Here is a 12,702-nt window from a genome sequence, read left to right as displayed (position 1 = left end):
CAGTGAGTGGCAATAAATGGTACATTCTCCCCATACAGGATTCCAACAGTGGGATCTTGGGAATCTGTATTGGAACCAGTAAGCAATGAGATTCATTATGTTGATAACACCAAATTATTTAGGATGGTTAAAACAAAAAAAGGACTGCGAGGAGCTCCAGAAGGAACTCTCCAAATTGGGACAACAGACATCAAATTGGCAAATGTGACTCAATGTAAGCAAATATAATCAGATGCATGTTGGGCCTAAGACTCCCAGCTTCAAATCCCATCAGTGATTTGCCAAGGAGCTCTAGAGATTATGGAGTACAGCTCAAGGAAAATGTTGATGCAGTGGTCAGCTGTGATTAAATAAAAAGGCAAATTCCATGTTCTGCTGCCCTTATACAAGTCTATTGTGTGAACCAACTTGGAATACTGTGTGCAGTTCTGGTCAACACACCTAAAAAAGGATACTGTAGAGTTGGCTATCGGAAAACACGATCCCTTATTGCAGTTCCACAGGCTACCAGTCTGTTTCGAGACACAATTCACAATCACATATACGGCTTGGGACCAGGCTATCTCCTCCTCCCCATATGTGCCTGTGTTGCATTTTAGAGAGGTTGTTTTGAGAGAGGTACTCCTTTTGCTACCAATGCAAAAGACTTTCTTAGTGGCTGCTCCCTGGCAGTAGACCTACCTGCCAAGGGAAGCTAGGTTCACTCTCTCTCAGCGGTCCTTCCACTGGCAGGCACAGACCACTTTATTCAAACAGGCCTTCAGTGGGCCTGTTTGACCTGAATGCTGTTTTTTCTACATTGTTGTTATGTTTTAATGGTGGTAATGCATTTACTTTATCAAGCTTGATAAGTGACTCTGAAGGCAACTTTTGACAGAAAGATGAGGTACAAATCTTTATATAGTGTAAAAAAGGACAGTTAAAATGACCAAGTGGTTGCAGTAACTCCCTTATGAGGAACAATTACAATGTTTGGGACTGTGTAGCTTAGGGAAAAAAGGTGACATGTGTATGCAATTATGCATGGTATGGAAAAAATGGATAAAGAGGCATTTTTCTTTCTCATTATACTAGAAGTCTTCTGGTCATCGCATGAGCGGCAGGAAATTAAGGACAGATCAAGGAAGTGCTTCATACAGCTCATAATTAAATCATGGTGTTCACTTCCAAAGATGTAGTGATGGCTACCAAGGCAAGTTTACAAGAGGATAAGGTTACTAATCATGTTACTAGTCATGATTTCTGTATACTAACTCTAGTATTAGAAATTCCACCACCACCAGTTGCTGGGAAAAATGAGAGGGAGGATGCTGTTGGACTTAAATTGTGTTTGTGGGTTTCCCACATGCAGCCAGCTGGCTGCTGTGTGAAAAGAAGGGTGGACAAGATGAACCCTTGGTCTGATCCAGCATAGTTCTTTTATTCTCAACTTTGCCATGAGGTCCTTTGCACAGGAGATGGAATCTCAGGCCACTCACCTCTTCTTCCGCCAGAACCTGATTGTTATCATGCTGGAAGAAAGTAGGGTTCCTGTACCTAGCCTCAGTTGATAGTATTTCTCCACTTTTCCTGGCTACAATAAACCTACCTTCTAGGGAGGAGTAACTTCTAGGGGGCGCAACAAAAATGCTAAGGCAGCAGCTCTGACACTTTATGAATGCACATTTTATTTAACAAGCTATCAATCTATTAACAAGTTTTAACACAAAAAGCACCAAAGATCTTCTAAATGTCATGATGTAAATTGAAATACCTAGCTACAACTCAAGGTAGACTCAGAGAGAGAGAGAGCTTCAGCAGTTATCTTGAGCTTGAGCAATCACCAGGGTGGTGTGAGTTTTCTAGTATGAAAGCGCTAGAGGGTACAAACAACACCAAACTGAGTGAGAACAGACAAAGATTATACAGGATTCTGCAGTAACCGAATGTGTGATGCAAATATCAAGAAGTACCCTAAGAAAAATAGGGTTGAATTCTACCTATTCAGAAACTCAGCCAAATCCACATCCCTTCATGTTATCCACTGAAATAAACTGTGGAGAATTAATCCCATCTGGGATTTGTATCTCCTTTGGGCCTCTTGCAATGGATACCACATGCCTCAAGGAGATTTTCCCTGGCTTAATGCCAAATAACATCCAAAACAGGGAATGTCTGTACTGCACTAAAGGAGATGAGTGTTCAACTCTGGTGGGTACTGCTGCTTCATATGCACATCCTTCTCAAGACTTACATATTTACTGGAATGAAGAACTTACAGCAATGACTTAGAAGGGTTAGAAAGAAGTCTCTGACATGCTGCTCATCAGGAAGAAGCAGCCCTGTTGTTATTTCTAGCACAGTCAGTATTTTTAGTTGAAAATGTCCTTATTCCTACGAAGTTGTCAAAGAACCACAAAATACCAACAATACAATAAAATATAAAGAGGAAGGATACATTTGTGCTGTATGCCACTCTCTTCTGATTATCATGAGTAAAGGCCAGCTGAAATTAAGATCTCTGAGTTCAGTTTATTTATTCATTAAGAGTAAAGCATCTGTTTAAGCCCCTGTTACTGTAAAGTGTTTAAGTTTTGCTGGAATGTACCCCACTTTTATTCTAATAAAATGTAAATATAATAATAATAAAGCTTCTTGAATCCATAATAAGAATGCACAAACCATAGTAGATATGGCACAGATATTTCTCAACTGATATTTTTGTTAAACCATTTCCCTTTAATACAAGCTAAATATTAGTACTTAATCATGTATTCCATATCCTGATTCCTTGGAATAAAAAGCCCTATTTTGCATTGCTAAGAATTATTACTGAATGAAGTTATGGAACAGTAATTAATTCAGTACTTCTCATTGGTAGCATCTATAGTAAAAGTCCGGCTAAAACAAATTTGCTTGCAGTTATACTCTTTTGACATCGGAGGATAAACAGGTAAATTTCAGTTTAAATTCTAGTTTTCATTTTATCCTGAAATTTATCTTTTATTATTCAGACCATGCATCCATTAACAGAATTAAAAGGCACTTCTGCACTGTTTAGATGTAGTACTTCATGCCAATGTGTACTGGAACAATCATCAATCAATCATCTCTTATGCTCCTTTGTCAACCTTTCCCACCTGATCCCATCCAGATAGATTGGACTGCGACTCCCAGTATTTCCCAGCTAGCCAAGACATCTGGAGGACACGAGCTTAGGAAAGGCTTCTAAATCATTTTAATCCAAGTTTTAAAACTAGGGTAGCAGCAAAGAAAACATACATGTTACCCAAGTCCACTGGGCACTTTTAAGAACACCTAACTGGCAGGAAATTTTAACTGCCAGTCCAGTTCAGTCTCTAGGCTACAGTACTGATAAAGAATCCTTAAATACACAAAAAGATGATAAAAAATTTCTCAACCTTTCATGAACTAAAACAATTCAAATGGTTCTAAAATTATACTTGACACGAGATAGCAGGAAGTATGCAAAATTCAGGTTAAGACAAACCTGACTTAACGCCAAAACCACTGCGGAGCAGATGCCTGTGACAGGAGCAGAATTGCAACAGTACACATCTCTGCTAATAATGTTAGCTGCATTTGAAAACTTTGTTTCTGGTTTCAGCAGGTGCCATCCCCCACAAATAAATTAATGTCTATGGATGATCCAACAGCAGAAAAAACTCAGCATGTCCTTCCTGTACAATTATAGAATAAGAAAGTGTCCGTATCTGAAATATTATCTAGAATCTATAGAACAATGAACAGCCCCAAGATGATTGATAGGATTAGTTGCTCTACAAAAACAGCAGACAAAAACAGTTGGTTTATGTACTGCATACACAAAGCAGGGCCAAATTCAGAGGGCAGTAAAGTAATGTATTTTCCAGAAGTGCAAAAGTGCAAGGGATGGACCATGTGAAGAGCACTGCCAGTCTTACTATGCACATAGCAACAACATAGTCAGAGGCAGCACAAGAGAAAGCCCTCTCTTTTCCAGGTGCTCTAAAGGTGTTCTGCCCAAGATCCCCAGAATCCTGGCGATTGCACTGAAACTAAGGTAAGCTTAACTTACAACAAAATGCAAAGCCTTTTAATAAAGTAACTTATTTATCATGATCTTTCTTGCATACACACAGTCTGAGGCCACAAACACATTTTCAGAACTAATGAGCTAATGAATTTAGGAGCCTCATTCATTTCTGAAACCTAGAACTAAGTAATAGCTTGGTAGAGCATTTAGTCATCACAGCTATTTGTTTCAGAAACCCAACGATGAGAATATTTCCAGAGCAACCCTTCAGGCACTGTGCATGTGCAAAAAACAGTGCACATTGTGCTGTGAAAGGAAATTTCTACAAACCAGCAGCTTCACTCTGAAGCTTATCAGGTCAGTGATCTGTCTTGAACTTTATGCCATTAAAAAATCTGTTTGCTTTCCTTAGATTACAAAATTCACAATTCAACAAAATCTCCAATCATACCAATCTTTACAGCCATATATTCCATTACCTATAGCTCTAAACTAAAATTTGAATTAATTTTTCTCTTCTGATTGCATGTGAAAGACAATTGGCATGAAATAAACTACGGCCATTTTCACAATGTACGGGACACTGCTTACAGCACCATAAGGGCATTCAGAAAAATGTTTAGGTTGTGCCAATGTATAGCCTTCCAAATGAATTTTTACCATGTGATTTCATACAGACAGAAAAACTGAGTTGGTTCCCATGTGTGAATTTTTCTTCAGTTGTATACTTCTGAACGTAACTACAAGGTCCCACTAAAAATCTGTTGCCAATGTTTTTTTTTAATAATGCTGCCTTTCTCTATCGCATGTAACTATTTGCAACCAGTCTGTGGCTTCTGAGGAAAAATATATAAAGATGAAGAATGGTATTTTGACAAATATGACCAAATAGGCTGGCAGAAAAAGCATGTGATATATCATATATTTTAACTTAAATATATGATGTGTGGTGAGATGTTACATTTTGTCTGTTTGGTATCTTCCAAAAATACAATAATCAGGAAGAAATGAATTATGCTAGCTCTCATATATTAATAAAACAAATGTACTTAATAAGGATGCCAAGAAAGAGAAAAAAAGTGCACAACAATTGTTAGTATCATTAAAGAAACTGTTATAAAAAGATATTATATAAGCTTACACCATCAAAAAACAATATAAATAGAAGGAAAAACAAAACTGGAAAAGACCAAATGAGGGTAACATCGAGACTTCCATTTGTGCTATTGGACTTCCCCCTTTCTCTCCTCTCCCCTGTATTTGCCACACCTTTCAAACTTCCTCTAGCGTCCATCTAAGCCCCTGGAGCAGATGAGGGTACACAGAGAGCTGAAGGGAGGAGGGCAACTCCATTCTGCTAGAGAATAATCACAAATGTATACAGGCCCTTTGTAACTAAGTATGCAATATTATACACATTTATTATGTGTATCCCACATTTTCCTCTTGCACCAGGCAACTTACATGTTCATCATTTTCATTTTATTTATACAAGAATAACCCTGTAAAATAGGCTAGGCTGAGAATTAGCGACTGGCCTGAGTTACCCAGTAAGCCAGCTTCATGGCTGACTGCACACTAGACCCCAGATCTTCTGAGTCCCAGTCCAGCACTCTGCCCACCATGCCACACTGTAGGACTCTTTTTCAGTCTAAAAATGCATGGCATAAACAGCCATATTTACATGTTACATCTCTTTAAACATTTCTCTACCGATCAAGCACATAACACAGGTTATGAAGTTACTTCAGATCATCAAAAGTAACACTGTAAGCCCAAAGGGATCAATGCCACAGATGCAACAGCACTGTCTGATGAGAGTCAGCTAATCCAGCCGTCAGCCAGTCGGGTGGGTAGTCTGTAGTTGCAGGCTATATGATGACAAAGAACTGTCTAACTTTAATTTTTGTATTGCTATCATTGTTTTAGAAATTTCATAAATTTAGTAAATTGTTGCATTTATTGCCTCATGTAGCATTTTGAACTCTTGAACTTGTTTTACATTTTATTGTATTTTGTAAACCTCCCTGAGAACCTTTCATGGCTAAGTGGTGGTATAGAATTTAGTTTCATAATGATTGCAATAACAATAATCCCTTCAGTACCTTCTCACATTTATACTGCATCACCAAGTTCTTTGTGTAACCCATTTTCACTTCAGCAGAACTCACAGCAATGGAAAACACACAGATTATGCCCCCCCAAACACCCTAACCTAATATTGTCAAAGCAAAATATAACCCAAGGGCTTATGAGTGTTAGAGCTCAAAGAGTTCCTTCATTAAACCTTGTTTAGTTGCAGAATGAATTTTCTGTATTTGAGAAATTCAGAGAAGAATCACCCATGCACAATATCCATAGTAAAAATGTAAAAAATAAAGGTGATCAGACTCGTCTGATGCATCAGAAGAAAAAGGTTTCTGGCAAATCCATAAGATCTAAGAAATAAGATGACTGTAAGGACACTGAGGAAATAAGGCCTACTCAGTTTTACAAAAACAAATTGGGCAAGAATACTTCTGCAGAGAAGGATACTTCAACATTAAAGAAAGGAATTAAATATAGGACTTCTCAAGGGTAAGTAGTAAGCCAAGGGGAAGGTAAGAAAATAAGCAGCACAAAGAGTAATGAGCAAACCCCTGGCTTGCCTGGTGTAAGAGTAATCTGTAAAAACATCACCAAGAACACATACTAAGATTATCAAAAGATGCAATATTTAAAACTGTATTTATATGAAAGCTCTCCTTGTAAGATCAGACTTTTGAAAAGTTTCCACCTACATGTTTTTGATAGCATTCCTCTTGGAATACAGCTTGTTTATCAATGATGAATAACAATTTCGTTTCAGTGGATATACTACTAGACTGTACCATGTGACCCACCATGAAACAGGCAGGTGTATATCGGTAGGCAATCTGGCTTGCTTAACTGAAAAGTTTGATTGCAACAACTAAAATAGAGTACATTTTCTCAGAGAGTATTGGAAAGACTAAAAAAATACAAATGAGAAACACACAAATGTATCTTTAATTATACTTGATGGCTTTCAGTTCCCAAGCCTCACAGCACATGCTTACCACATACAGCAGGCCTGCACTTGCGGCTGACAGTCCACCAGCCATCACCGCAACCCATCAAGGTGCCTGACAACCTCCCCCCTCCCACTCTCCCTCTGCTATCTTTTCCATGTCTAAATGGTAGTGAAAACAGATAGTCCTTTCTACTGGTTGAATGGTATGGCTGGTGAATGCTTGCCACTTAGTGGATCACCAGTTAAGCAGGCCTTAACATGACCATAATGCTTCACCAAATTGCTCTTTTTGAATATCCTACACAATGTAGCATTGTTATAAAAGGGTATAATAGTGTATGTTATGTCACAGTTTGGAAACAATTGTGCTAAATGTTGTTATGAAAGGAAATATGTCCAATACTCTTATAAGCAAAGAGGTGTGAATACACAGGGCTAAGTATATACCTAAGGACCGCTTCACATATATAACATATGCATTTGGGCCCCCAAAATGCATGGAATCAATTCATCTAACTTGCTCAAAGGATTTCAAAAGAACTTACACCCAGTATTCAATGGCTTGTGCCAGTTTATTAAATCTCCTTAATGAAAGTAGGAACACATGAATTAGACTTAAGTCCTAACAAAATAAATTGGACCTTTGGACAGTAAATGCTCTCTTAAATGTGCTCACTACTTATATTTTCCAACTTGCAACCTTTGTTCATCCTACTTCATACAATTCAAACTGTTTTAGAAAACAATTCCTTGTATAAATATAGTTTACAATGGAAAGCCTCAAATATTTTGTTTAGCTTTTCTATGTAGCTATTCCTAGGGATGTTAATGCCTGGAAAAAAAGAAGAAAAGGAGATGGAGCTGATAGCACAGAATGCTTTTAATTTTTCCATTTCTCCCTCCTCCCCACACTCATGTTTGGAAAATTTGGGTGGTTCTTAAGCTTTTTGGTCCCCCACCCCAAAAAACCCTTCACACATTTAGTTATTCTACCCAGAAGGAAAAATAGCTACATTAGGTACATTCAGCTACATTCAAAGTTATCTAAGTCAAACCCTACTATTAGTCAGAGGAAGAACTAAAAATGCCACTAAGCATGAGAACAGATGATGACCTGTTCTAAAGTTTCCACTGGTGAATGTATGTATTCATACTGCTACAGATTTTTCTGGCACTAAGACAAACACCTGGACCAAATCCCTTAATGTAGCAGGGATTCCAACTGCTCACTGCAGTCTGTGGGTCTCTGTAAAAAGGTAACAAACAGCAGACATAGTTCATGTACCGAGACGGTAGGAACATGCTTTGAGCTCAACTATGAACTTCTTCAGAATCATAGAGGATGTCACTAAAATTATTTCCTCGAACAGTTGGAAAAAGCATACTGCACTCCCCCCCCCCGCCATAGCTGTCTTCTCTCAAATATAAAGTCAGCACATTGTGATGTTCTGCTTTCTTTTATTTATTTCATTTATTTTACCCATTACAAATCATTCCAGTGGTAGGAGTATCACAACAGTAGTAGAAGCCCCAGATACAATCTTTCTTTTTTCTCAGGGTGCATTTCTCAGCGTGCATTTTCTATGCCGTAGGCACAACATGGGAAGAGGTATTATGTTCACTGGAGTCCCTCTAGCTACGTCCTCATCCACTCAGGTAACAGTGCTTACAGGTAACAGATAGGAAACGTGCGGCATACTCCTGTGCATCATCTGTTTTTGCTACATCCTCTCTCCCTTGACTGTATCATGAACTTATATTAACTCCAGCCACTTTTCCACCCCCTATTTACTTTCCCTTCCCTATGCTTTCCATTCCTGAGAGTCCGAGCCAGATGTGATCTACCCAGAATCCCACAAAACTCTCAAACCACAGTGCTTCTTCTACACACACACACACACACAATGGCACCACACACCTTCTCCTCCCCCAAGCACGCCAACATCCAGATAATGCACATTCCATACTCCCACTACGAAGCACACACCCTCCTTGTCCTCACAGACACACAAGCACCCAATCCCACCCACGCAGCCCGGTAACCACACGCCCTCCTCGACCAACGCGACTGAGGCACAGGGAGAGCTTTCGCCTCTTCTCGCAGCCCCATCGCCGTTCCCCCGACACAGGCGAGAGCAGCGATCCCCCTTCCCCTCCTGAGAGCCCCGCAGTTGCGCGTCCCCTCACGGACGGACGGACGGACGGACGGGCCAGCCGGCCGGCCGGCCCTCACCCGTACACCCAAGAAAAGAGATCCGCCGCAAAGTCCTTTCTCTCGCACACCGCCAGTCCACCAACAATCCGTCCGCCCCTTCGCCTCGCGGCCAGCCCTTCGCAGCAGCACACAGCCCACGTCGCCGTCGCCCTGCGCCCGCGGGACGGCTGCGGCCGCCGCCGCCTGTGCCGCTTTCGGGGCGGGGGCAACAGCAACAACATCCCCTGCGCCGACTGCGCACCCGGCGCCGGCTCTCCTCGCTTTACCTCAGAGCAGTGCCCCGGGCGCGCGCTGAACCAGCTGGGATCCCTTCCTCCTCCTCGTCCACGCTCTTCATCCTCCCTCGGCTGATGATGTTGCCGCCGTATCCGAAGGGCAGCGGCGGCCCAAACAGTCCCCGCCTCACACAATGCGAAGCAGCCCCACACTGGAGGAACCCGCCGCCGTCAACTGTGCCTCGAGCCTGCCCTCCTCCTCCTCCTCTTCTCCTCCTCCTCCCCCCACGCCCTCTCCTCGCGCCCCTAACGCGCGCTCGGGGAGAACATAGCAACGCATGCGCGCTGAAAAGCTTCATGGGAAACGTAGTTCACCAGCGCTCGGGTTCTTTTTGCAGGGTGACAGATGGATGGTAACTCTTCTCTCTTCCTCCCTCGCTCCGCTTTGCTCAATCTTCGTCTTGTTTTGTTGTGAAGAGTCTTAATTCAAAGGAATCGTTTCGTTTCTTCAAGAATAGAGCGATGAAACAAGAACTCTGTTTAGAGAGATTGTTATGCAATACTACATAAGAGTTAGGAACAGACCTTCCCCTCAGGAAGGGGAATTAGCTCAAATGGTAGAGCGCTCGCTTAGCATGCGAGAGGTAGCGGGATCGATGCCCGCATTCTCCAAAATCATTTTTTTTCCTCGTTCTAATCTAGGTGCTGTAGGAAGAAACTGAAGAAAAGTTGTTTACTAATAATTCATCATTCTGAAAAATCTAAAGTGCCCCTACTTGAACTTTGCTCCACTAAAAAGCATCAGCGCTTCAGAACAGGAAAGAAGGCCATTTGCTTTCTAAAATAAAGTGAAAGAAATGAGGAAATAAATCTAGGTCTTAGTTTTCGTATTAATCCTTGTACATAAAGTATCACCTTGCCAGAACACATAAGTACAAAGAATTATTTGTGCGTGGTTTAATTTTTTGTTGTTTAATCTATCTAGTTAACAAGCATAAAAACAAGGAGAAGAATAAAAAGCAAAAAAGAGAACGAATTATCAAAGACGAGTATGAATTCCTTCATTCCAAACGAAGTCCTCTGCATATTTAGCGGGGGGGGGGGAGTCCTGCAACTCCCCACATCCCTCAGCCCTCACAATTGATTGGGAAATGCTAGAGGTTGCAGGACCTTGTTCTGTCTAAACATGCACACGATGGCACATCCTGTGATTTATCCAGATAACATAAAGAACTATTGCTGCTCGAATCACCGTAAAAGCTATCTCAGACTTATTGTCACAAAGAAATACAGATGAAGATCATCCGTCAAATATAACATAAAGAACTATTGCTGCTCGAATCACCGTAAAAGCTATCTCAGACTTATTGTCACAAAGAAATACAGATGAAGATCATCCGTCAAATATAAGGGCTGCATCCAAGTTTGAGTACCGATACTGCCTGCTTCATAATATATATCTCAACTGCCAGTGGTTTATAGCCGGTCATTCCTCATGATTTCTTCTGAGAATTATTTAGAATTGGCCAATCATAGGATTTTGGAAAAGAGGCGTTCAAGATTCAAAGTTCCACATTGATGAGGTGTATCTAGGGCGCCCTCTACTGCATAACATAACAATGTTTATGTAGGCATGGGGTGCACCTAGAGAGGAAAATGGGGCTACGATTCCGGTTCTTAGCTGAGTAGGCCTTGCACCAAATGCAATGTCTAGAGACTGCAGCCAGACACAGTATATATAGGAAAAGCCTTCTTATTCTTAAATTATGTGTAGCCCAAACTGATATTGAATGCCTCTAGTATGGGTGAGCCCACCACCTATGTATCTAGGCAGCTGGTTCCACTGTCCTATCGCTCTGACAGTGAGGAAGCTTGAAGAAAGAACTCCTCTCTAAATAATAGTGCTGAAATGAGAAAGATAAGGTCAACCAGAATGAATTGTTGTGTGGAAGGACTGTGCACTCATGTTTACATACAGATATATATTACATACGGACAGTATTACGTCACAGATATATATTACATACAGACAGTATTAACTCCATTCTGTCAGTGTCTTAGTGCTCCAAGAGAAGTGAAGGATACTTCTACACAGTTCTGCAGTCTCTTTGGTGCCCTTAGAGACAGAGACTCATGAAGTTCACATTTGAGGTTTGGCCAGGAGAAGAAATAATTTGTAGCCCACTTGCTGATAACACTTTGGGTGGCATTTGCAGCAGCTACTAAAACTTAGTTTGTATAATAAACAATAAAATTCATTGGGCACCTTCTGCCTGTGGTGTTTGTTTCCAGTGTGGGGCATAAACTGCATGGGGACTCAGCTGACATGGGAAGACTGGCTTCTGGGAGAGGTTGCCAAGTCCAGGGAATCCTCATGGTATCTCCCACCTCTCCCCTGCCTCTTCCTCAAACCTGCAAGCTGGGGGATGGGGCTTTGAGGAGGTGCCCATGGAAGGTTTGGGAACCTGCACTGACTGGATTAGGCCCTCAGGCCAGAGGTTGCCTTCTCCTGCAGTAAATATTTGGCTGATGGACTGACTAACAAATGAAAGGCCTTCAATTGCTTTACCTTAGTGTAGCCCCCAGGCCTGTAGTCCCCTGGAATACTCTTTTTGACAATCATGTGTAGTCCAAGCTGTGGCCATTCCATTGTCCCAAGCTTGTAGCCCAAAGCCAGGCTGTTCCAGAGTTTTCCAATATTATTGAATATTTCAATATTCCTGTTTGCACAACATCAGTGATTCCCAACAGGCTAGGCAATCCAGGTGTACCACTCCTATTCATACATGTATTTGTTCTGCAGGGGACTTTTCTCCAGTATTACACACAACACTTAATTTCATACCAACCTAGGAGTCAGAGTAATCATTCCAAAAGTTCCACTGTCTAATCCCAGATGGGTAGGCAAAATTTTGTGGCTACTTCATCCTGAGAGAATGGCATTCTACACATGCTCCAAGATGCTTTCTTCTTTGCCATTCCTTCACATATCCCTTGGCATTTATAGCAGTTTCAGAGCTCGAGCCTACATTATTGACTCAAAGGAGGTCCTTGCTAGTAGAAAAGCAAACTTGGACTGGAACTCAGGACATTCCAAATCTATTGCTTAATCAACTAATATGTTTAGAATCGATTGTGCAAACCTAGACATGCCTACTTAGAAGTGCCACTGTGTTCTATGAGGCTCCCTAGTAAATGGGTATCAGATGGCAACCTAAGTGACAAG

At 41.2% G+C, this 12,702-nt stretch overlaps 1 protein-coding gene and 1 non-coding gene across 4 annotated transcripts in view; one reads left to right on the top strand and one right to left on the bottom strand.

Moving 5' to 3' along the window:
* Positions 1–9,705, bottom strand: part of LOC123021251 (USP6 N-terminal-like protein) — a 125,336-nt gene extending 115,631 nt beyond the window's left edge. For all 3 annotated transcript variants that reach the window (XM_044425875.1, XM_044425877.1, XM_044425876.1), the window contains exon 1: positions 9,528–9,705. The gene's annotated coding sequence lies outside the window, so the exon portion shown is untranslated. The remainder of the gene's footprint in view (positions 1–9,527) is intronic.
* A 370-nt stretch (positions 9,706–10,075) lies between these two features.
* On the top strand, positions 10,076–10,148 carry TRNAA-AGC. The gene has a single exon. It is a non-coding gene; the product is annotated as a tRNA-Ala (tRNA).
* Positions 10,149–12,702: the final 2,554 nt, after the last annotated feature.

Source organism: Varanus komodoensis, unplaced genomic scaffold (genome assembly GCF_004798865.1).
Source record: "Varanus komodoensis strain SLA01 unplaced genomic scaffold, ASM479886v1 scaffold16, whole genome shotgun sequence".
NCBI lineage: Eukaryota > Metazoa > Chordata > Lepidosauria > Squamata > Varanidae > Varanus > Varanus komodoensis.
Note: the sequence above shows the minus strand (reverse complement) of the source record. Positions and strands in the feature narration are given on the sequence as shown.